The sequence below is a fragment of the Marmota marmota genome, unplaced genomic scaffold (assembly GCF_001458135.2).
Source record: "Marmota marmota marmota unplaced genomic scaffold, marMar, whole genome shotgun sequence".
NCBI classification, from domain to species: domain Eukaryota; kingdom Metazoa; phylum Chordata; class Mammalia; order Rodentia; family Sciuridae; genus Marmota; species Marmota marmota.
The window spans coordinates 5,927,542-5,950,680 of record NW_026000196.1 but is presented as its reverse complement, the minus strand read 5'-3'; the positions used below and the strand labels follow the sequence as shown (position 1 = coordinate 5,950,680).

At 47.4% G+C, this 23,139-nt stretch overlaps 1 protein-coding gene across 1 annotated transcript in view; it reads left to right on the top strand.

The window, feature by feature from the left end:
* Positions 1-5,070: 5,070 nt before the first annotated feature.
* The window catches only part of Acan (aggrecan), a 67,117-nt gene continuing 49,048 nt past the window's right edge, over positions 5,071-23,139 (top strand). Inside the window, 1 exon segment of the mRNA XM_048790280.1 lies at positions 5,071-5,860. The gene's annotated coding sequence lies outside the window, so the exon portion shown is untranslated.

Sequence of the window (23,139 nt, the reverse complement as noted above, 5' to 3'; positions counted from 1 at the left end):
GGTGATGATCTTATAACCCAACAGAGGAACACCACACTCAGCTCACTCACTAACTGGTAAATACCCTAGTAAATGATGAGTAAAATGCTTGCCATAATTTCCTCCTTTATAAATGGCAGGGTTTTACTGAAAATAGGAATCTGCTACAAATTCAGGAACTCAATGTTTTTGAACTGAAGCTTCAAGAAATGAGAATTTCCTTAAATGTCCCCTTCGATGTGAATGTGTTAAGTGACACAGCACTTTCCTGTCACTGTATATCATGATTCCACACAGACCTGTGGGGCTTGCAAGTGTTTCATTAACTTATCTTGTGTTTTTTATTATTAGAACATTTCTCTCTTAGTTTGTCACTTGTACAGTGTTACAGTAATAAAATGGCACTTTTCAAACAGTTCACTAGTTCTCAGTGGGCTCGCTCCCTGGCTCAGTTCTGCCGTAGGAAGGCTGTTCTACATTGTATTTCTACAGCCATTTGCTTCCAGAAAGGATTGCAATGTTCTGTACAAACATAACATATAGTATTTATCATTGCCACACTCCTATGAGGTGGGTATTTTTAGCTGCTTTTACAAATCCAGAAAGTAGCACACAGAAGAGAATGTGCTAACTCAGGGACACCAGAATTCAAGGGGTAGAGGAGAGAAGAAAATTCCTCATCCTTGCACCTCAAGCCAGACCATTTGCTAGGCGCACTCCATGTCTTGTTTTAATTCTCACAATTCCATGAGATAGCTCCATTTATAAGTATAAAAGTCAAGATCCCGAATAGTTAAGAAACTTGCCTGAGGTTCCTGTGCCAGAACTGAGATTCACATCCAAGACTATCAGACACATAGGGAACCCCCGTCCCCACCATTCCTTAACTATTTTATAGCTAGAGTCAGATAGGCAACCCTTTCATGGTGGCCAGCATAAAAACAGTCTGATGCTTTTAATTGTCCACAAGTTTCAATATGATGTGACATAGCTCTGAAAAGCAACCATCTTTGCCACACCAGTTGGAGATGAATGTCCAAGGAAAGTGAATGTTGAATGTCCAAGATGAGAAGGAAGAGTTGTCCTGGCCCCGCTCCCCACCCCAAGCCACAACTGGGCTTGTTGGGGAATGGCAGGGCTGGAAAGTGCATTTTGAATGGACTTCCATGACCAAGCATTTCCAGAGATCAAGAAATTCAGAAGAAGATTTCCTTGGGAAACATTTGAAGGGCCTGGGACCTCCTGCTCTAAAGGGAGACATGGAAAATCCCACTCATTGTATCAGGATAACCCTGTGGACTAACTGGAGGCTGTCTGACCTGTAGATATTGAGACAGATTATGTTGCTCCAGAGAGCAGAACCAAGCCACTTGCTCATACAGGAGTATGCGACGGATGCTTTGAAGAAATTCTGCAAATACCTTATACTCAAACTTCGCAAGGTACTTATATGATGTCTCTCTGTAAGGGACAGAAACAAGTACTCCATGGTGGTACAGTTAGGTGGGCTGGAAGATTGCCCATCCTCTAAGAGTCAGTTTAGACAGCCACCGGTATGCCCCTATGATTCTCATCCCCCACTATTTACACCCCCATCCACACTAACCCAGGGCTGTGTGACCACTGGAATTCAGGATTGGTGTATGACCTTCAGATCTAGACAGAGAAGCACTGCAGCTTCTTCCCTGCCTCCATGTCACTCAGTGTGGTGGAAGCCAACCGCCCTGTCATGGGAACACTTAAGTAGCTTCACTGGGAGGCCCCCATGGAGAATTACGGAAGCCACTGGCTTTCATTGGCACGACCTGCCAATCACATGGGTAAGCCACCTTAGACATGGTCCTTGAACCCTCTACAAGCCTTCAGCTGACAGCAGCTACACTGACATCTGACTCTAAGCCATAACTGCCTGGCTGAGCATCTCTCAAATTCCTGACCCACAGAAACCATGGGAGATATTAAATGACTATGCTTGTTTCAAGTCATTAAGTTGTGGGGTGGTTTGTTACGCAGCCATAGTAACTGGAATACAGAGCCACGCCATCCTTGGAGGGCTGCCTCTGGTCCTGCCCTAGAGTTCATCCCTAGGTTCAGTCCTGTGCAAACCTGAACACAGACACAGAATGATAGAATCATAACCCCAAGATGACCTGGAGTGGTGAACTGAATTTATTAGGGTAATTTTAAACAGAGAAAAGATGAAGTCCCAGTCTTTGATTAGGAAAATCCCACTCATTGTATCAGGATAAGCCAGAGGAGACATTGGGTCATAGTAGAAGTGAAAAGAAGGTCTGAGTTGGTTGCAGGCTCAGAATGATCTTGATGAGGCTGTTAGAAAACCACGTGAATGTAGGCTGCAATCACAGAAGCATAGGACTCAAACAAAGGAGGCAAGTTCTCCCCTGGGCTGAGCACACCAATGGGAGGACTGTGCCCAGTTCTGAGTTACTCTTTGCATGGGACACAGGTGATTTAGGCCTGCTTAAAGAAGATTAATAGAGGTGGGTCTATTGATGGAGACAGATGAGAAAGAGTAGAAAGGAGTGAAGATGCCTCATCCAAAAGGAGAAGATGGTGAGGGTGAGGGCAAAAGAATCACTAACTTTAAATACTGGAATATCAGTCCCATGGCAGGAGGCCAAAGACCTGGGGACAGCGGGTAGAAATGGGCCTGATTTGTTCATTGCTGAATCCACAGTATGGGGAAGGAGTAGGTGCTTCCACAGCAACTGAGACCTGCCTAAATACTAGAACCATGTGAAAATAGGGCATGCCCTCGGAAGATCCAACCCCTGGTTATGTCCATGCAAAAGGGAACCTGGGGGAAAGCACTGGCATACTCTAGAAGGGCCATCTTCCAAATTCTCTAAGAGCCCTTCCCAGCTTTCCATTTCTCTTCTGTGCTTTGAAGATTGCCTGGGTAGAATCTGCTAAATAACATCACCACAGTACCTCTATTGCTTCAGCAGATACAAAATGCAGATTCTGAGTTAGCAGGTCTGGGTTGGCCTGACATTCTGCATTTCCAGCAAGCTCCCAGCCCACACACTGGTCTGTAGACAACACTTTGTAGCCAGAGGTTAGAACACACAGCAACAGCACATGGGATCAGGCAGCCTGGCAAGACACTAGGGAAATGGGAAGTGTTCTAACGGAGAAGGGACTGCCAGCAACATCAGACATACTACACCAGGACCAGGACTCCTGAATTGGACAGGAGAAGCATCATCATGCCACCAAGAGCTTTCTGACACTAATGTCCTTTGATTCTCAAAACACAGTCTTTAAAGTATCAAAATCCTTTACCATCACCCTGGGCTGATCCTTCAGGGGTAGGCAGTTTGGAGTCATGACAATCTACACTTGAATGCCCTTCACTACTTTGGTGGCCTTGGAGTCTTGTTTCCCAGTGTGTAAGTGGGAATCATACCTACCAGTGAGGCTGCTGTACCACACAGCACCTGGCATGGAATAAGTGCCTAATATATTTCTTAGCCTCATTACAAAACTAGATAATCAATAAACATTTGGTCCCTTCATTACAAAGATGAATTACCTAATTAATATTTGTCCCTGACTAAAACTGTCCTTCATCCTCCCTAGAAGGATTAGGATGTGTGACATTTTACAGACAAGAATAGTCTTTTCCCACCCGAAGCATTAGGCAAACACTGGCATGAGAATTCATGCCCCTTCTAGTTGGAACTTGGTTTTTCTTGAAGGGTCATTTCATCAGGGCCAGTAATTTGTAAGATTTCCTCCCATTTGTCTGAGAGGGACGACAGCTGTGTGCTGTGCCTTTTCTTTTGCCCTTCTTCCCCCTCCCCCTTTCCCTTCATATGGGGATTGAACCTAAGCAGGTTCTACTGCTGAGCTACATCACCAACACCACCCCACCTTTGTTTTTTTTTTTTTGTTTTTTTTTTTTTTTTTGAGACAGGGTCACTAAAATTGCCCAGGCTGGCCTCAAACTTGCCATCCTCTTGCCTCTACCTCGCGTGAATCATTGAAATTACAGGTAGGCACCACCACACTCAGCTCCACTGTGCTTTAAGTGCTCTGTAATGTAGAGACCTGACCCAGATACTCAGGTGAAAAGGGGGGAATCAAGAACAGCCAACTAATGGAGCACCTTAGCCACAGCTCCAAGAGACAGGTGGGTGGAGTGTGCACAGCTGTCTGCCCAGGAACCTCACTTCTCTGAACAGACGAGAGAAAAGGGGGTTTACAGAGAACACTATGGGCCAGACAGTCCCAGCTCAAGCAGAGGTGGCCAGAAGGATACCCACACAATTCTGGGGAAAACTGAGGCACTATGTTCCTGGCAATCAAAGAAGAGCTTGATTTATCTCTTCTGTAATGTGCAGTCCACAAAGAATCCACTTTGTGCTTCAGTCCTTGCCCAATGAGGGGCATGAGGCTTTTGCCACTTTGACTGAGTCCATCAAATCTTAGTGGGAAGCATACCACTTCCTCCATAAGGACCCTGAAGGCCACCAGCCAGTTTAGATCCCCAAAAAAAGTTGCTGCAGCTTTAACCAGCAGCTCTTGTAGCACAGAGAGTTTGACCTTGGGTTTGAATTCAGACCCCCACCTTGAGTAGGTAACTCCACCACTTCCTAAACCTCAGTTTCACATCATCTGGGGGAGAGGGCTTGAGAGTTTTAATGTTTACTGGGCTCTTTAGAGAAATTAAATAACATTAATGTAGGTAGATTCATAGAAGATACTCAAAACTGTTAGTCTTTTTATTCATTTTCCCAGAAACAAACAAACAAACAAACAAAAAAAAAAACATGCTTTAGAGGTTCTGGAGTTAGAGCGATACAGATGAATTCTGCTTTTCATTTGAGATGTCCTTGGTTTCTCCTGGATTTAAAAGACTCATTCAGCGTTCTGCCCTGGTACACCTCCGTGCTGCTTCCTTACCGCCTGTCTCTGCCCCCCCTGCCATCCCTGTGTACCCCAGTCCCCAAACTTTCAGCCAGCTCCTCTGTGGAGGGTCTTTTAAATTGCAGCCCGAAAGCAGGGGACCGCTCCCTCCCTGCCCGGGTTTGGCTGGGGAAACCCAGCCGGCAGCTCTCCGATCACACCCGGGCGCTCGGGGCTGCTCTGCGGGTGCAGCCTTTCGGGGCCCCTCCGACTGCGGAGCTGCCGACCGCAATGCAGACGCGGCCCTTCAGCCCTTCGCGCGCTGTCTCCCTTCCGCGGGCCTCCGAGATGCCGGGTCCACGCCGCCGCGGGCAGCGCTCCTCTCGCGCCCTGCGCGCCGAGCGGCTTCCCCAGTGGCGCGCGGGTCTGGAGCCGGGGTCCAGCGCGCTCCAGACGCCTCTGCTTTCTCCTCCCCTGGTGGCCGCCCCTCGGTCCCCCGGGGGGTGGGGCTTCCCTTTGCGCTCTCCCCCTCCCGCCCCTCACCCCTGGAGTGCCCTCCCCTCCCCCGCCCGCCCCTATGTATGTGTCACCGCGCGCCATGCCCGCCTGCCCGCCCGCCCACCTACCAACCCCGCGGTTCTAGAGGGGGCTCACAGAGCTGAGGACGCGCACGGCACCGCTCAAGGTCTCTCTCTCTCTCTCTCTCTCTCTCTCTCCGTACCCTCGCCTGCCGGCATCTGACGCGGGCTCCAAGGGACTCCGGGCACCTTTCTGAGTGTCCCTTCTCTGGTTCAGTCGGGACTCCGCAACCCCGCCGCTGCCGCTGCGGCCACCGCCCGAGGGGACCTGCGGACAGCACGCCAGCAGGAGGAGGGGTGCGCAAGCGCCCGTGCCGAGTGTCTCCTACGCTGCGCAGCGAGACCCAGGCCTCCTGGCCTCAGGAGTCCCCGGCTGCCTCTCCAGGTGTACGGGACTGAAGTTCTTTGAGGAGGGAGTCCAACTCTTCAAGGTAACTGTCTCTTTCCCTCCAGAGAAAGGTTCTCTCTGGGCGTCCCGAATCCATGCTGAGGTTGTGCGCCTCTGCGTTGGGGCTGCGCTGCCTCGGTCTCCCCTGTGTGTGGGTGTGTGTGTACCCGAGGCTCCCGGCATCACCAACTGCATCCTCAGTAGAGTTGAGCAAACTTTCTCACTCTTGCCCACTCAGAGTGAATGGGGCTAAAGAACACACGTGAGAAGGGGCTCCTGTCTCCGGGTGTCCAGAATTAAGTAAAGGAACAAGGGAGATTTTGCTGCCAATTCCCTGTTCGTTTTCAAGTTCTAGAATATGAGAGGATATATTGATGTGTAGTTGACAGAGAAGCAGCTTTAAAATCAAGAAGACATGAGTTCAAATCCCTGCTGTGCCTTTTTGGAGCTGTTGGAGGGGTGCATCTTCTGAGCTCTGTCAGCTGGGGAAGAGGAGGCCTCCTTGGTCCTAAAGCCAGGGAATCCACTAAATGATGTGGGCAGCTTGTCAGGTATACAGAGGTGCCAGAGCAGAGGCCGAGAGAACTCATCAGCTTCATTTCCTTAACCACTTAGCTTACTGCAGGGACCACAAGGCATCTGAGAAGTGAAGAAAAGGCTGGGAAGAGATTGGCAGAATCTGGAACAGGGCTACTGAGCTGCCCATAAGGGAGAGGAGAGCAGTGCTCTGAACATGCATCTGTCCACCAAGAAGGGGCATTTCTCAATGCAGAAAGAGGAGGGGACCAGGGACAGCTTTTTCATCTCTGGGATACTCTGCAAATAAAGTCAACAATAGTGGAGCAGGAGCCCTTTCCAAAACTAGGGTTGGGTAGGAGGTTATCAATTATGTTAACTGAACCCACATTCTAGGCCAGTACAAGCTGGAGAGGTGGAGGGTTATCTCTGGGTGGGAGATAGGATTCAACCCCAACTTTTCCATCATTATCTCTGCAATCAGGAGCTGGCTTCTGACAGGAGGGATTCTACTAGGGTTTCACCATCAAGCAGCTCAGGTCCCTGTATTTTGATTGATGTGTAAATTCCAGTTCTGTGGGGGTGGCTGCCAGGAGGAAAAGAGGGAAACACAAAGCTGAATTGGGTTAATGTGCTGTTTCTGGTCCTGAGTGTCGCAGTGGGAAGGTGTCTGACAGTTTGGGAGAACTCTTGGCCTTGAAAACACACCCACCTCATCTCATGATAAGGGAAAGGGAACCCAGAAAGGTGCAATGACTTCCCAAAGGTCACACTGTGTCATAGGGGAAGACAGGACCATAGTCTAAGTTTTCTGAGGCCATAGCCAGTCACTCCTTCTGATTTGAGAGTCTAAAAGTCTGAATGCTAATCCTTATTTCTCTTTCTTGCCTTCTGGGTGCCCATGAATAAGGAGCAGTTAGGTTGCCCCATGTGCCCTAGGCAAGGCAGTTCAGCTGGCACTGTGAAGACAGATGCGGAGTGTTGACCTGTCTATCACTGAACCCAGGAAGTAACAACCCAGAATCTTCAGGGCAATGGGGAAGCAATGGCCAAGGCTTGATAGGGGCAGGAGCAAAGGGTGGGGCAGGGGGGTATTTCTAACCTATAAGAAAAAAAAATATAGAACACAAGATCTCCCTAGTTTAAAAAGTTTTAGATGAAGGAATGGCCCAAAGGAAGAAGATATCTTTCACAGATGCTGGAATTCCTCACATTATGTTTAATTTAGGAAGGTTTGTGTGTGGTTTCTAGTGCCAGGAGGTTATGTTCATTCATTCCCTAATGTCTTCTGAGTGCCACCCAGAAGCCAGACTCTGTGCTCAATGCTGGCTCACAGTAGATACTGAGTAAATAGTAGCTGAGATGACTCAAGCAAAGGGCTTAGCAAAGTGCCCACCACAAGACAAGCACTCAGTAGCCACTCAATGTTATTATTAATTTTAGTATTAAGTAATTTGTCTTTCCCTAAATTTTTCTATGGAAAATCTTAATTAATTATACTCGCATTAGGATTCTTACTGTTTGGCAGCCCCACTTACCCTCGGGCACACATCCTGTCCATGCACACGTTCCCATCCCAGGCAATCCCCACCCTTGCATGCCACGGTGGTGTGTTCTCCATCCTCATGTGCCCATTCCCCAGCTAAAGGGAAGCTTCAAGATAGAGCTCCCCTTCTAAGAAGGTGGGGAAGAGCCATGTGTGTGGCATGCAAGACAGACCTGGGTTCAAATCCCAGCACAGCCACTTACCAGCTACATGACTTTGGTGAGGTTCCCGAGTCTCCCTGAGGCTCAGTTTCCTTTTTTCTCAAAAGGGGGAAAATACCTTCAGAAGTGGATATTTGTGAAGATTAAAAGACATACTGTGGGTGCCTTGTCCATGCCTCAGTAGACACCATACTCCCAATTCCTCCTCTCTGCCAGCTCCTTGGCTCCCTTGAGGTTACAAGCCGTAAAGTCAGGATGGTTACCAAGTTCTGCCTATTCTGTCTTAGTCAGAGAATGCATGTCCCAACTTTTAGTATGGGTTAATTTTAAATGATGCCTTCTAGAAAAAGATCCCCCAAGACCCTTCTGTTCAGGCACTAGGGGACCTCAGCTGAGCCAGGGGAGACCCACAGGAGTCTGCTTAGAGTCTCACTTTTAGTCTGTCTGTAGGAACAGCTAGCACAGGATTAGTCCAACTGTAGACTGTGACACCAATTTAGTGGGGGCTTTAATGAAATAAGAAAGAAAAATTTTATAGTGCCTCCTATGTAGTTAAGGGTAAGTATTGTTTCCAAAAAGTTTTATTTCTGTTAAATGTTCTTCAGTTCTCTATGAGGGTACAAATATTCACCATGTATGTGTATATGTGCAAATATATCCAAATGTGATGTTTGCGTAATGTGTTTATTACTCCGAGTTGTGATGGAAAAAGTTTGAAAGACATCAGTGGCAATGATGTTTCTGTCTCTGAGAAATCCCTGCCTCGTGCTCCTGGTGGCAGGCACTGGGGTGTCCCTGCTGCAGCTATACCAGTGCCCAACCTGACTCCTAGGTGTCTGGGAATGAAGGCAGCTAGAGGAGGAGGCAGGTTGAGGGTGTTAGACAAGCTCAAGAAAGAAGACTCAGAGTCAGAAAGGAAGCAGGGTGTGGGGGACAGCCCTGCTTACCAACAGAACAGGGGAGGGGACAGAGCAATGGCTGTCCTGAGGATGTTACCTGAAAGAGGAAGCAATTGCTGGAGACAGTAGTGTTACTCTCCTGCTGTCCCAAACCCATGCTCTAGGTCCAGATGGAAGCCGCATTGCTGCCTCCTTCCACAAGAAAGCCCTGTTCCTTGGGGCATAGGGAGCTGTCTCAATGGCATCTCCTTTGGGGGTGGCTGCTCCCTTCCCCCAGATCCCAACAAGATACCCCATCCTTGTGAAGGGGTATGGACCCCTGGACAGGTTAAAAAGATGTCTGCAGAGGAGGGATTCTGGAGGAGGCAGCTTAGGGCTGGAGAGGGAAAGAAGGAGCTGGAGTATAGGCAGGAGGAGGACCAGAGACAGGGGAATGTGTGAGGGAACCGGTAAAACGGTTCCTTTTTTCAAAAGTTGAATCCAGGGCAAGAACGGAAATGGTTGAGTTTACTTTTAAAAACTCAGAGCCTCCTTGTAAGCAGCTGTGTGTGTGTGTGTGTGTGTGTGTGTGAGGGTGGGCCCTGTGGGCTGGCTGGGGTGTGTGAGAGGCAACTTCACTCCCTCTCAATAGCCTTACAGTGTATCCTAAAGAAGCTTTTTGTTAAACTCATGAATAGGTGGATTTGGGGTGTGTGATGCTGGGCATCACGATTTGGATATTTGGTTACCTTTGAGGTTACATGTTTTTCCTTTTAAGACATTCACCCAAAAAAAGGGGCTATGTCTCCTGAATAGGGTCAATATTGCAGGTAGGGGTTTGCCTGTCTCTATAATGGATTTGGCTTGAGGGGTGAGCATAAGAAAAAGAAAGACAGGAGTAGGCAGTTTTGCACTGTCTGGACTGGGGGCAGTCCCTCTTCAGCCCCCTGGTCTCTGGTTGTCCCCAGACCATGGATGCCCAGGGCCTTTGGGGCCTGTGATGATTCCCACTTAAGAGATCACAAAAGGAACCTGGGCTCCAGAGAGGGAAAGGACTATACCCCATGCCAAAGCAAATTGGTGAGGATCTGAACAGGACGAACCCAGACCTTCAGTCCCAGAATGTGCCAAATCCACAGAAACCAATCATCCATCCATCCATCCATCCATCCATCCATTCATTCATTCATTCTTCTCTCAGCAGTACTTGCTGTGTACCCAGCACTATGTTAGGTATGAATAACACAGCTGTGAATAAACCAGTCCTCTCTTCTTGCCCCCTGCCTCCTGGAAGTCTAACAGCAGGGAGAGGCTGTTATCAATTTGACCTTGACCCCTTATTTCTATAAAGCAGTGGTTTTTAATTGAGGGCACTTTTGCTCCCTGGGAACATTAGGCCATGGTCTGGAGACATTTTTTGTTATCACCAAAGAAGAGGAGGATGCTATTACTTGCTATGGAGAAAAGCCAGGGATGCTGCTAAGCATCTTACAATGTTTTGTAATACAAAAAGTAAAGCTACATGCTCATGTGTATATATATATCACACATACACACACACAGCAGAGAACCATTCAGCCCAAAATGTTAGCAGTGTCAAGACCGAGAAACTACTCCAGAACTCCCTTCAGTCATTAGGCCAGGCCACGCCCTACTGTGTGCCTGAAGACTTGGGGTTGGAGAGCAAAAGGGCTGATTTGACAGGGAGACAGACAACAGGCGGAAAATGGGGAAAGAAGACAGGGCCACAGAGATAAAGTAGAAAAAAATTTGGCAGTCCAGATGTAGGCTGAAATCCTGGCTGTGTGCCCTTGGGTAATGCACTTATCTTCTCTGAGCCTGTTTCTGCATCTGTGAAATGGACTTGTAGGGAAATCATGGGGGTTCAAGATAAAGCGAATAGTGAACCTGGCACAAAGTAGACAGACAGTTTTTAAAAAGCAGCTGTTATTATTACCTTTGAGGCTTTTCAAGGTCCTGCTATGGAAAATTACAGCATCAGCAATTGGGGACATGTGATCTCGAAGCCAAAGAAGGTTGCTGTTTGGGGCAGGGTTGCCATAGTGATGCCTTCTGCTGTGGGAGTGGGGGAGGGGAGCGGGTGCTGTCAGCACCTCCCCTACACACAGCTCCCAGCAAGGAGTGAGGAGCTGGATGTGTTCAATGTGTGCACTGGAGTTGGAGTCATGGGAACTGGGCACTGGGTATCTGCATACCAGTCAGGAAATGGCTTTGCCTCTCTGAGCCTCTTGTTCAGTATCTGCAAAATGGAGACACTGAGGACCACTCTTCCAGATCAAGATCCATTGGAAACTCACTGTCCATGATGGTTCCTGGTGGGGATGCCTGGAAACCAAGGCAAGGACCTTTTGTATCTGCTGTGTGCTGTAGCTAACCCAATGCCAGGCACACAAAATAGAATAGTTGAATGAGTGAATAAACGAACTAACAGACCATTGCACTCCAAATTCCTTTCAGTTCTTGACAAGGAGAAAACTGACAATACCCACTCAGGCAATCCTTAGCCAGGCCACTACTCCATTCCATTAGACCCAAAGAAACCCAAACAGTGGTTTCCATCAAGTGCTGGGTCTTCCTACAGCTCTGAGCAGCGGCGCCCTCTAGAGGACACTGAAGATATAGCAAATTGTGTGACAGTCCCAAAGCTTGGTCCTCATGGGAAGTGGGAGATGGAAGGAAGGGGGAATATAAAGCCCTGGAAAGTCCAGTTACTACTAAAAAGAGGATTAAACATATCAGGAGCCAAAAGACCATCTCACTTCAGGCACATCACTGAGTACCTCCATTTTCCCATCTGTGAAATGGAGTTACAATAAGCTAAGCCCTAACTGAAAGCCACTAGCCATAGGGGTGGAGTTTGGTAGGTCACAAAGATCCCCGAGCCTCTGTCTGTGTTTTTGTAGGTCACCAAGCTTCCCTGGGCTTCCATCTTACATTATCATAAAACATTAGAGCAGAAAGGGACTCTGGGTCACCACATTGCCTTCTCCATTATTCACCTAGGGAGAGGGCACCCCAGAGAGGGAAGGGGCTTAGACCAGGGGCACAGACCGCTCTTGCCAGAGCTGTGGCTTCAACTCAAGTTTATGGGGCCATTTCCTTCTCACAGCAGGTCACATGCAAGCCAGTAAAGGAAGTGGCAGATCACAGAAACACAATACCATCCCATCAGAACCCAACCATGGACAGATTCAGTCCTGAGGCCACCTATTGCCACCCTTGGGCCACCTTCTGGCTCTGCCCTTTATGTCCTCACCAGTTCCAGGGCCACTTTTGAGAAGAAAGCCTTTCATAAGAGAAGTGTCCAAGCAAGTGGAAACCTAGCCTCTCTCTCCCTTAGAGAACCCGACTTCCTTGTCCCAGCTGCCACCCTGGGCCTGGGGGGGGTGGGGGTTCCCGTAAAGTCTGGCCCCTTAACCTGACTTCCCCCACTCACTTCCTCCTCTACCCCATCAACCTCTCACTTCTACCTGCACATCCAGATGGCTCCAGGGAACAGCTGGATTTTAGGATGACTCAGGAACATAGGGGATGTTATAAGAAATGAAAGCCTGGTAACCATCATAGGAGGTAGGTTTCATCCTAGAATTAGGAGTGTCTGAGGTGTCTGAGGCTGCTAGGTGCCTGAATCCCAAAGTGCTCTTGTGAGCATCTGCGTCAGTGGGATTGGGATTGGGGATGATTGTGGGGAATCTGTGTTTTTCAAAATCACCCCCAGGTGATTCCAGGACGATCTGATTTGTGGACAACCCCCCCCCCCAGTTTAAAGTCCAAAACAGTTCCTTCTGGGTTCTAAGCCTTTCCCTCCAGCCCCGTGTCTTAGGGTCCCTTGCGCTTTCCTCTCTACAGGCAGGACTACAGCCTTTGCCTCCGGTTAGGAGAGTGAGAAAGTCAAGATTTGCTTTCCTGTCTCCTCTCTCATGCCTGAGATTGGGGCCCTGCTTCCATAACATAGCTGTTTTTGACCTTGGATTAAAATGCATTTGTCCTAGGAGTTAGGCCAGGGTTCCCCAAAGTGACTTCTACAGAACACACCTTCCAAAGGACAACAAATAGGCATTGCACATATAAAGGGTCTCATCCCCCAAGTAAATGCAGAATTAGACAAAATCAAATGAGTCCCTTCCATATGCTGATTGGCTGGAAATCTCCATCAAGTTTCTCAAACAGAATGTGACCAGGGAGCTCTTTTTTTTCTATAGCAGATTGAGGGACTCAGTCTAGAGAGATGCTGATCTAGGCAATCAGCCAGGTCTGATCCTGCGGCAGGAATGAGGTAGCTGCACCAGAGCCCAAGGGGCAACCCCAGAGAAGAGGGAGACCCACCAGGGGGGCTTAAAATCCTCCATCTCAAATGCAGCGACCCAGCGAGCCCTCTCTACCTCTTTTCACACCAGCAGCCTTCTATTTAAAAGCTGGCTGTGTTGGATGCTCATTTTAGTTCCTTTCCCCACCCCCACTGGATTTAAACGATGGAGCATCCAGTGTAGTATTCTGGGGCGGGGACTGTTCCCCTTAGCAGAGTCCTGCCATAGGACAGTTTCCGTCCAAGCCTGGCCACCCCTTTCCCTGCATGTGAGCCGAGGGCTCAACCCGGCTTGCTCTACTTGGGTGACTCTAGGGGTCACTAGTCTCCAGAAAGTCTCTGGGAACAGCACTCCAAGGATGAGTGGCGGCCCCTGGAGTTGAGCAGGTGCCCTGTCTATTACTTGTCTCTGTCTCCTGTTCTAACACCCCATCGAAGGGCTTCGTCCCCACCCTCAGGCCTCTAGGACCCAGCAGGGTCTTTGCCCCTTCCTCAGGCCTTCTGCCAATCCCTTAGCCGTGTTCCCAGCTTCCTTTTGCAGTTAAATGACTCCAACAACCCTGGAACAGCCTGGTTCTGGGATTCCCACTCATTTCCTAACTACCCCACACTGGCTTCCATTGTGACTTGTTTTGTTGATAATTTAGCAGAGGGTCCTCCAATCACAGGGGGCCTGATTACTTGGAGAGTTGCATACCTGTTCCTGAGGACAGGCTGGGGTGGGGATGTGGTGGGTTTAAGGGCCTAGCCCTGGGTTAGAGCTTTGGCTTTCCAGAACCCTCCAGGCCTCACATCTGCCCTCCTCTTGGGAGCTCCACCTGCCATCCCAGGGGCTTAAGGTCCCCAGGTTCAGCAGGACTCTTTCTTATATCCACCAGATAAGCCTCTGGCAATGTTTAATGGTTGGAATGGTACAAGTACTGTGTGGAAAAACTCACCCTTAGATGCAGGCAGCGATCGATCAAGGTTATTTGCATATCCCTCTTCAGCACCCGGGAGATTGCAGAAGCCCTCAGAGATCCTCAAAGATGACCCTGGCATGCTTACAATCCAGCCCATCCCCTCCTTGCCCCACAGGATCTGGTGTGCTTACCTGCCCCATCAGCTCCTGTGACTCCGTCTCCCCGCCTTCCACTCCCCTCCTGCTTCCTTCCAACCTCAGGATCTTTGCCCCCTCCCCTGTCTGGATGTTCGTCCTGATTGGCTTTGCATGACTCATTCTAGTCATTCAAGTTCAAATATCCCTTGCTTCACAAGCCTTTTTCTGACCACCCCATTTAAAGAAGGCAAACCCCCCTCTGAGCACCTATTATTGAATTTTTCACAGCTCATCACTACCTGGAAGTTTCTGGTTGGTTTCTTTGGTAGCTGTCAGCCCCCATCCCAGCCCCAGTCATTTGTGGATTAAACAAGTAACTTCCGTCCATTGCTTTTCAAACTGTGCCCCACAGAGTCCAGAGTAGGGGAAGGGGGCCACAGAGGTGGGTGGAAAGAGTCAGAGCCAGTGATTCTGGGGGTCCCTGTACCAGATTCTATCAGAACAACCCAGTTTTCTGTTTCTTAAAAACCAGTGACATGGTACATGCTGTCCTTGTCATAGATGAGAAAACTGAGACCCAGAGAACAATAGGTCCCACCCTAGCCTCGGCTCAGGGAATACACACAGTCAGAATGGCCACCCCCTGGGCCATTTCATGTTCTGCCCCCAGTGGGAAGCGCAGGGATCCAGCTGAAAAGAAGGACAGTAATCTCCACATGCCAATCCCTTAGCTGTGTTCCCAGCTTCCCTTTTGCAGTTAAATGACTCCAACATCACGGGAGCAGCTGCTTTCAGGAACCGGTTATTATTTTTAGGTTGTTACCCCTAACAAATTCTACCACTGGGTTACCCAGCATGCACCATCTCTCGTCTCATGGCCTTCCCATCTTCTGGGCTGCAGGTCCTCTGTGCTGTGGTAGGAGGCAGGCTAGGAATAGGATGAAGAGTGACATGGTTTCCCCGGCCATGTAGCTCAGAGTCTCCATGACGACATGGACCTCAAAAGGCAGCACTTCTCACTGTCCATATGGAGTGACATTGCACCCCTAATCTCATCGGCGTCCTTCCTTAGGGTCCACCTCCCAGGGGTCCTCCCAGAACCTCCAGGTCCATATTGTATTTTTTTCAACTGTGATGGAGACTCTTCATTTTTATTCCCAGCTACCTCCCTGAGAGAAGTTCACAAAAGAATTCATGAGGCCATTGTCTTCCAGGAGTAGGTTCTGAGCCCAGTTTGGCTGCTTGTCCAGCAGTGTGGCTGAGCTGATTAGCACTGCTCTACCTTAGTTTCGGGCTCTGTGCATTAAGTATAATGACACTCACTCCACAGGTTTTTTGGCAGGGTGAATGAGATAATGTAGCTAAGCCACAGTATTTCACATGGGGCATCTGTTCCCAAAACAGCAGTGCTATTAATCACAAATAGCCCCAGTCTGATTCCTGGTATCGCAGAACCTAACATTTTGTCGAATATTGTAACTGTGACTTCCTCCTTTGGTCCAAACCAAACTCCTCAGCTGCTTCTGGCCCATTTATGCTCTTATTATAGCCTTACCATCTTAGGAAGGCAGGGACCTCCAGACTGATAAGCCTGGAAACTGCAGCAGGCCTTGCTTACCCAGAGCCTCCACATTACATAACTCCAGGGGCTTCTGTTCCATCACAGTCATGTGAATAGTGGCCCCTGAAATTATTCAGCACACAACCTTTGCAACTTTACCAGTCCACCCTGATTTTACCTCACTCCTTGGTAAAATTCTCTTGGGACTGCACTACAGATGTTGCACTACAAAGGATGAGTTGGCAAGAATTTTTCACTGCTAGCTGTGTGGTTGCGCTATCAGGATCATACGGGAGTGAGGAGCTGATGCAGAATTGGGAGCTGCCTCTAGTTCTACCCATCTTCCCCTCTGCCCACCATCCTCCTCTCTGGGGAATGGAGAATTCTAAACGTCCCAGAGGAAACTTTAATGATTCTGAACTGGTTACAGACCAAAAGAGACTGTCACTTCTGGAGTTTTCCTTAATAAAAGGCAGAATCCAATTAGGATCTGGGATATGTTCCTCTCGTCCTCTGGTTGGGCATTAGGGAACAGCAGGGAAGCCAAGGTCCCATGATAGCTTGAAGGTCAAGGAGTCAGACCAAGGAAGTCCCAAAGAGGTGTCTTCCAGTAGAAGAGCACATGAGAAAGGTGTAGAAAGATCATCAAGAATGATCGCAGGGCATGAAAGGTCTGTCTCTACTGAGAAAAGACAGGCAGCAGAGACATTTAGATTAAACATTATTATGTAACGTATTAGTAACTTGGGCTGGGGTATAGCTCAGTGGTAGAGCACTTGCCTAGCACATGTGAAGCCCTGGGTTTGATCTCCAACACTGAAGAAAAGGAAGGGAGGGAGGGAGGGAGGAAGGAAGGAAGTGAGGAAGGAAGGGACTTCCCAGAGAATTTTAAGTGATCCTGAGTTTGACAATCAAGTGAGATTGGGGCATCTCTTTTTTTAATATGTTAACTTCCTAGTGAGCCTAGGTGGCTTAAAACATCAGATATTGATTGTCCTGCTGTTCTGGGAGCTGGAAGTTCAAAATCAAGGTGTCAGCTGGACCATGTTCCCTCTGAACCTATACAGAGAATCCTTCCTGTCCCCTTCCTAGCTTTCTGGTGGTGACCATTCATCCTTGGTGCTTCCTGGCTCCCAGCTACATCACTTCAGTCTTTATCTCTCTGTCACTTGGGGTTCATCCCTCTGTTTTCCCCGTGGCCATCTTCCCCTCTTAAATGGACATCAGAGCTGGGTGTTGCACACTTATAATCCCAGTGAGTTAGGGAGGCTGAGGCAGAAGGATCGCAAGTTTGAGGCCAGCCCTGGCAATTTAGCAAGGCCTTGTCTCAAAAAGGGGGGGGGGGCTGGGGATGTAGCTCATTGGTAAAGCATTCCTGGATTCAATCCTCAGCACCAAAAATTAAAAAATAGAAAAGGACATTGGACATATTGGGTTAAGGATCTATCCTAAGGACCTCTTGATTACATTTACATAGACCCTATTTCCAAATAGGTCTCCATTCATAGTGCCAGATGGATAGGACCTCCATGTATCTTTTTTGGAGAAGACACAATTCAACATATGTTTACTGAGTTGCTACTGGGTTTTAGACCTGGGCTTCATCCAAGAGACTGAAAGAAAGTTCATCCAGAGAGACAGATTAAACCATTGATGTACTCCCCATCCAACAGTGCATTAATGCTAATGGGAGACTGAACAAAGAGGGAAGGAAACGCCCTTGTATGATCTGAGCTGAGCTCCCATGTGCACACACTTCTCACTGAGGTTTGGAGAGTTCTAGAAGTAGATCTAACTATTCCCAGCTGATAGATGATGAAGCTGAAGCATAGCTGATAAATGGTATAGCCAGGACATGAACTCATGACCGACTGGTTCCCAGGTTCGTGGTTCCTGTGTATTCCATGCACTACACTCAGGGACAGGTGAATTTCCCCATCTTATAGAAAAGGGAAAAAAGGAAAAGAAGCAAAGAGGTCTTTTTCCCTCTCTGGTCCACTGGTCAGATGTGTGCAGAAAGCCCTGTTTAGTCTTACATACGGAGCACAAGAACTTCAGGTACATTCTTTAGCTCAGGGTCAAGGTCATCTTCAGGAGACAGAGCCATGAACTGGAAAGATCTTGGGCCCAGAATCAGTTGAACATTGTAACAAGAAATTTCTTTTCCCAGGAGATTCCCAATAGTTTCAACACATAGCGAACTTGCTCCCTCCCACACTGAGGCCCTCTTTCTCCCTCTATGCCACACTCCCTCTGGGTGCCACCTTAGTCACTGGGGAGTCCAATGGCTTTGATACATCAACCCCAGTTCTCCACATAACCTGCCAGGGCTGGAATATATTTTCTCCTGTGACTGTCTTGAATGTAGATTTTTTTTAAAGAATATAAAATCTTTATTTTTAGAAACATTTTTCCTTTAAAAAATAATAAAGGACATGGTAGAAAGTTCAGGAACTAAAAAACACTCAGATGGAAAAGTTAAAATTGACTCTAAATACAGTTAAATTTCATTTTTGTTTTCCATGAATAGATATATACAAAAATAAAATGGAATTGCATTCTACATCTTATTTTGCAACTTGCTTTTGGTGCTTAATGACATAGCATGAACATGTTTTGGAGTCAGTACACAGCTTTCCATGCTTGAATATCTATGCGTCAGGCTCTTTATAGAATGAGTGAAGAATACAAACGGAAGAATAAGTTTTTCCTCTGCAGTGAAAACACCTCATCAGTGTGGTACAGAGAGCCCTAGCTCTTTGCCCCAGTCCTGCTGCTGATAATGCAGCTCTGACTGAATTTTTCCATCAAGGAAAATCAGCACAGCTGCTACCGCCAAGTTCAAATGCATCTGAGGCTCAGCTACTATGCAGTGTGGTGTTATGGAGACAGAACATTTTAGTGAGAAACTTGCAGGTTCTCCTCCTATTGGGCACATGTCCCCTATAAGCCAGGGACAAGAGTCCCAAATCTGCTATTCAGAGGCGGCCCCAGTTCCCTCCTTCTTCTCACAGTGTGAGAAGCACCAAGCCATGCCTGTATTTGATGACATGTATTACTTAGACAATGTATGGCCCTCAAAACCACCCAGATAATTCATCTGCTGCTTAGATAAAGAAATAATAGTCCAGCTCAGCAATGGAAGGGGATGGCTGTGTTGGATTCATTGGGAGATAGCATGGGGGCCTCCAACATGGAACTTTCCTAGAGGTTTTCAAGGGGAATTTCTATCATACTTGGTTTCTGCCTTGTGTGGGCTTTCAAACCAAACCCCAAGAAGACATAGCTTCTCTGTGGAGCATGCAAAACATCCTCTGCAGAGGCGGATGCTAACAGCGACATGGCCTCTAGGAGAACTGCATGCCTGTGAGGGCTTCCTTGAATATATAAAGCACTCCAGGGGGAAGAAAATCTGGAAGCTGTCCAGTTGGAATCTCACATAAATATATATAGCTACTGTGTCAGAGAAAGCTGTTGATTTCCCTCCTCAGAGGGAAATATTAGTCAGATTCATGGAGACAGAAAGCAGAAGGGTGGTTACCAGGAGCTGGGAGGAGTGAGTTGGGATGATTGTTTAAGGGATATAGACTTCCAGCTTTGCAAGATGAAGAGTTCTGGAGATGGATGGTGGTGACAGTGGCTCAACCGTGTACTATTTAAGGCCATTAAACTGTACACTAAAAAATGATTAAGATGGTAAATTTTATGTTATGTGTATTTAACCACCACTTCAGCGGGGGGAATGATCAATCTTTTTTAAAAGTCAGGGAAGGTAGCTCTTATGTGATGTCAATGTGGTTGAAGATCCCTGACTGGGAGGAAGTGGGAGACAGTAAGCCTGAGTCCCTTGAAGGCATCTTCTGAAGGCAACAGCTTGGGGGACCTGTTGGGAGGCTGTTGGGCACTGTAATCCTGATAGCTTTATAGGAGACAGTCACACAGCCAGAAAAGGTTGGCAAAGAAACTGGGGACATTCTGGAGATCACTGGAAATGGAGGAAACAGGAAGGGGCAACTTGTCAGGGTCTGCTGCTAACTATTCCAGGACAAGTGGGGGGGTCTATAAGGGGCTCAAAGAGTAATTCTCTGCCTTTCTTGGGGTTTTAGGCCTTATTCTACAGCCTGAGGTACTTTGACCCTTTGCATCAGATTTTGAAGCTGAACCCAATTCAAGAAACCTTCAGTATCAGGCACTCATCAAAAATATCTGTTAATCCATGATTTTGAGGGGATGCTTGGAACCAAATCCAGGATTGTAGGCAAGCGCTCTACCACTGAGCAACATGCCCAGCCCTTTAATCCATGACTTAAATAAAGCTGGGGTGACAGATTGTCAAGAGCTTTTTCATGACTGGAACAAATGTCCAAAGGATGCCATCTTCAGCACCAAATGCCATTCCTTGTACATACGTAGGAAACAGGGAACTGGTTAGTGTAGTTCAATAGCTTTTGAAATCATTTTGGGTTTGCATTCTGGCTCTGCCACTCTCTGGCTATGAGATTTGGTCCTCTGTCCTCTCAGTTCAGAAATAGAGCTAGTGAGAATGTGTTCTCCCAAGACTGTATGAGCACTGAACAGGATGCCACATATGTTTAAAATGCTTGGTGCATGCCTGCAATCCCAGAAACTCTGGAGAATGAGGCAGGAGGATCACAAGTTCAAGGCCAACCTGGGCAACTCAGAGAGACCCTCAGCAATTTGGCAAGACCCTACCACAAAATAAAAAATAAAAATATCTATGCATTTAGTTCAGTAGTAAAGAAGTGTCTCCTGGGTTCACTCTCCAGTACCAGAAAAAAAAAAAAAATCCTGGTGTACTCCTGTAATCCCAGCAACTTGGGAGGCTGAGGCAGGAGGATCACAAACTTGAGGCCAGCCTTGGTAACTTACTGAGATCCTATATGTAAATAAATAAAGGGGACTAGAGATGTAGCTCAGTGGTAAAGTGCCCCTGAGTTCAATCCCCAGTACCCATTAAATAAAATATTGCTAGCACCATGCCTTATATGGACTCAAGCCTCAATATATGGCAATCTATTTTTTTTACATAATGTATATTTCTTCTTTCCCACATTTTCTAATGACGCATTATAGTCATGCATAATGGCAGGATTTGTTGTTACATATTTGAACATGTACACAATATAATTATAATTTGGTTAATATCATTCTCCAGTATTTCCCCTTTCCCTTCCCCCTCCCTTCCCCTGATCCCTTTCCTGTATTCTATTGATCTCCCTTTGCTTTTCACGAGACCCTCCCAACAGCTTTCCCTCTCTAGCTTCCATATATGAGAGAAAACATAACAACCCTTGACCTGAGTTTGCTTATTTCACTTAACATAATATTCTCAAGTTCTATCCATTTTCCTGATATAATTTCATTTTTCTTTATGGCTGAATAAAACTCTATTGTGTATATTAACCGCACTTTTTCTTATCCATTCATCCATTAATGGACACATAGGCTGCTTCCATAGTTTGGCTATTGTGAACTGTGCTGCTGTAAACATGAGTATGTATGTGTCACTATAGCAAGATGATTTTAATTCTTTAGGATGAATGCTGAGGAATGATATAACAGGTCATATGGTGATTCCATTTCTAGTGTTTTGAGGAACCTCCGTACTGATTTCCAAAGTGGTTGTACTAATTTATAAACCCACCAACAGTGTAAAAGTGTTCCTTTTCCTCCACTTCCTTGTCAGCATTTATTATTGTTTGTATTCTTGATGACTAACACAAGGTAATCCTTACAGGAAGTAATTGGGATAGGTCCTGAGGAGCAGGGATGACTAAGGATGAGTAAGATCCAATGCACATTCCCCCATGAGCACAGACTCCCTGCAGAGGCACACAAAGGCTCAGGGCAGCATGTGCTGTGATCCAGGAAGATGAACTCAATCATGATGGGGGGCTTTAGTCATTCTCTAAAGCCCTAAGTGCCTCCCCATTAACTAGAAAATGAAGCCAAACTCATCAGCCCAATCATGGAGGCACTTCAGGATCTGGCGCAACTGCATTTCTAACTTTATTTGATCTTACTATGTAGACCTACCCTTTGTCCACACCTTTGTGTATGCAATTCTTCTTTCTTGGAAGGCACTTTCCCATCTCTACATGTCCATATTGCACCTGTCTGTCAAGGCTCAGATCAAATGCCATCTCTTCTTAGGATCTCTGAATCATGCACTCCCTCAACTCCTGGAGCCAAATCTCAGCTTCTCGCTGAGAGGTTCTCTTGGTATTGTAGGATTTATTCTCACAGCTCCACCCTTGCCTGGGCTAGATCCACAGCTGATCCAGCTGTAGAGCCCCTTGGGCACTCATCAGAGAGGCTTCTGCATGGTGGGCATTCTGCAGAGGAAAGTGGGAGAGAGGGCAACCAAGAAGTGCTGGGACTTTTCTAGATACATGATAATTGTTCCTGCCTCATAAAAGCCAGAAAGAATGCTCTACCGAAAAGGCAGCATCACTGGAGGGTGGCCATGGGATGCAGAGGTCTTGTCTACTCATTCAGTTCTGACCCATTCTGGGCAGCACATGCTAACTGACAGGGATTTGAGGAGGACCCCAGGTCCACCTCTGGCTCACTGATCTGCTGGAGGGACTCACAGAACTCAGCAAAGCTGATATACTGACAGTTTCAGTTGATCACAGCAAAAAGATAGTAACATCAGTCAGCAAAAAGAATAGGTGAACCCAGGCAGGAGCTTCCAGGTGTCCTCTCCCAGTGGAGTCCTGGGAAAGCACTTCTCCAGCAACAATGTGTGGGACACAGTATCACTAACCCAGGAAGCTCATGGAGCTTTCAGTTCGGGGTTTTTATTTCAGGTTGCTTGTGTAGACATGGTTGACCATCACATAGTTGATCTTAGTCTGCAGTCCCTCCAGAAGTCAGATTGATACCTTATGGCCCAAGATCCCCACCATGTATCACACTGTTAGTCTAGACTGCCTGGTATGTCCCAAGGCCCCCCAGGTAAATATTCAGATCAGGCAGGTTATTCCAGGTGTTTAGAGTTCACCTCCTGGGAGCTTGTGGCCAGGGCCCAGTCTCGCTGGACAAGGTTAATCCTTGACTGCACAGAAGGGCAGTTCCATGAATCCTCTGAAATGATACCCAAAATCCTGTGGGTGCAGGTAACATTTCCTAAGAATTATGTTCAGGGCTCTTGTTGGGTGTCAAAGAAAAGTTTGACCCAAAAGGAACTAAGAGGATGTTTCCTGTAAGGTCCTTCTCAGTCCCTGGACCTGGGAGATACAAATTAGGCTTAAAAGATTGAGGTTTGATT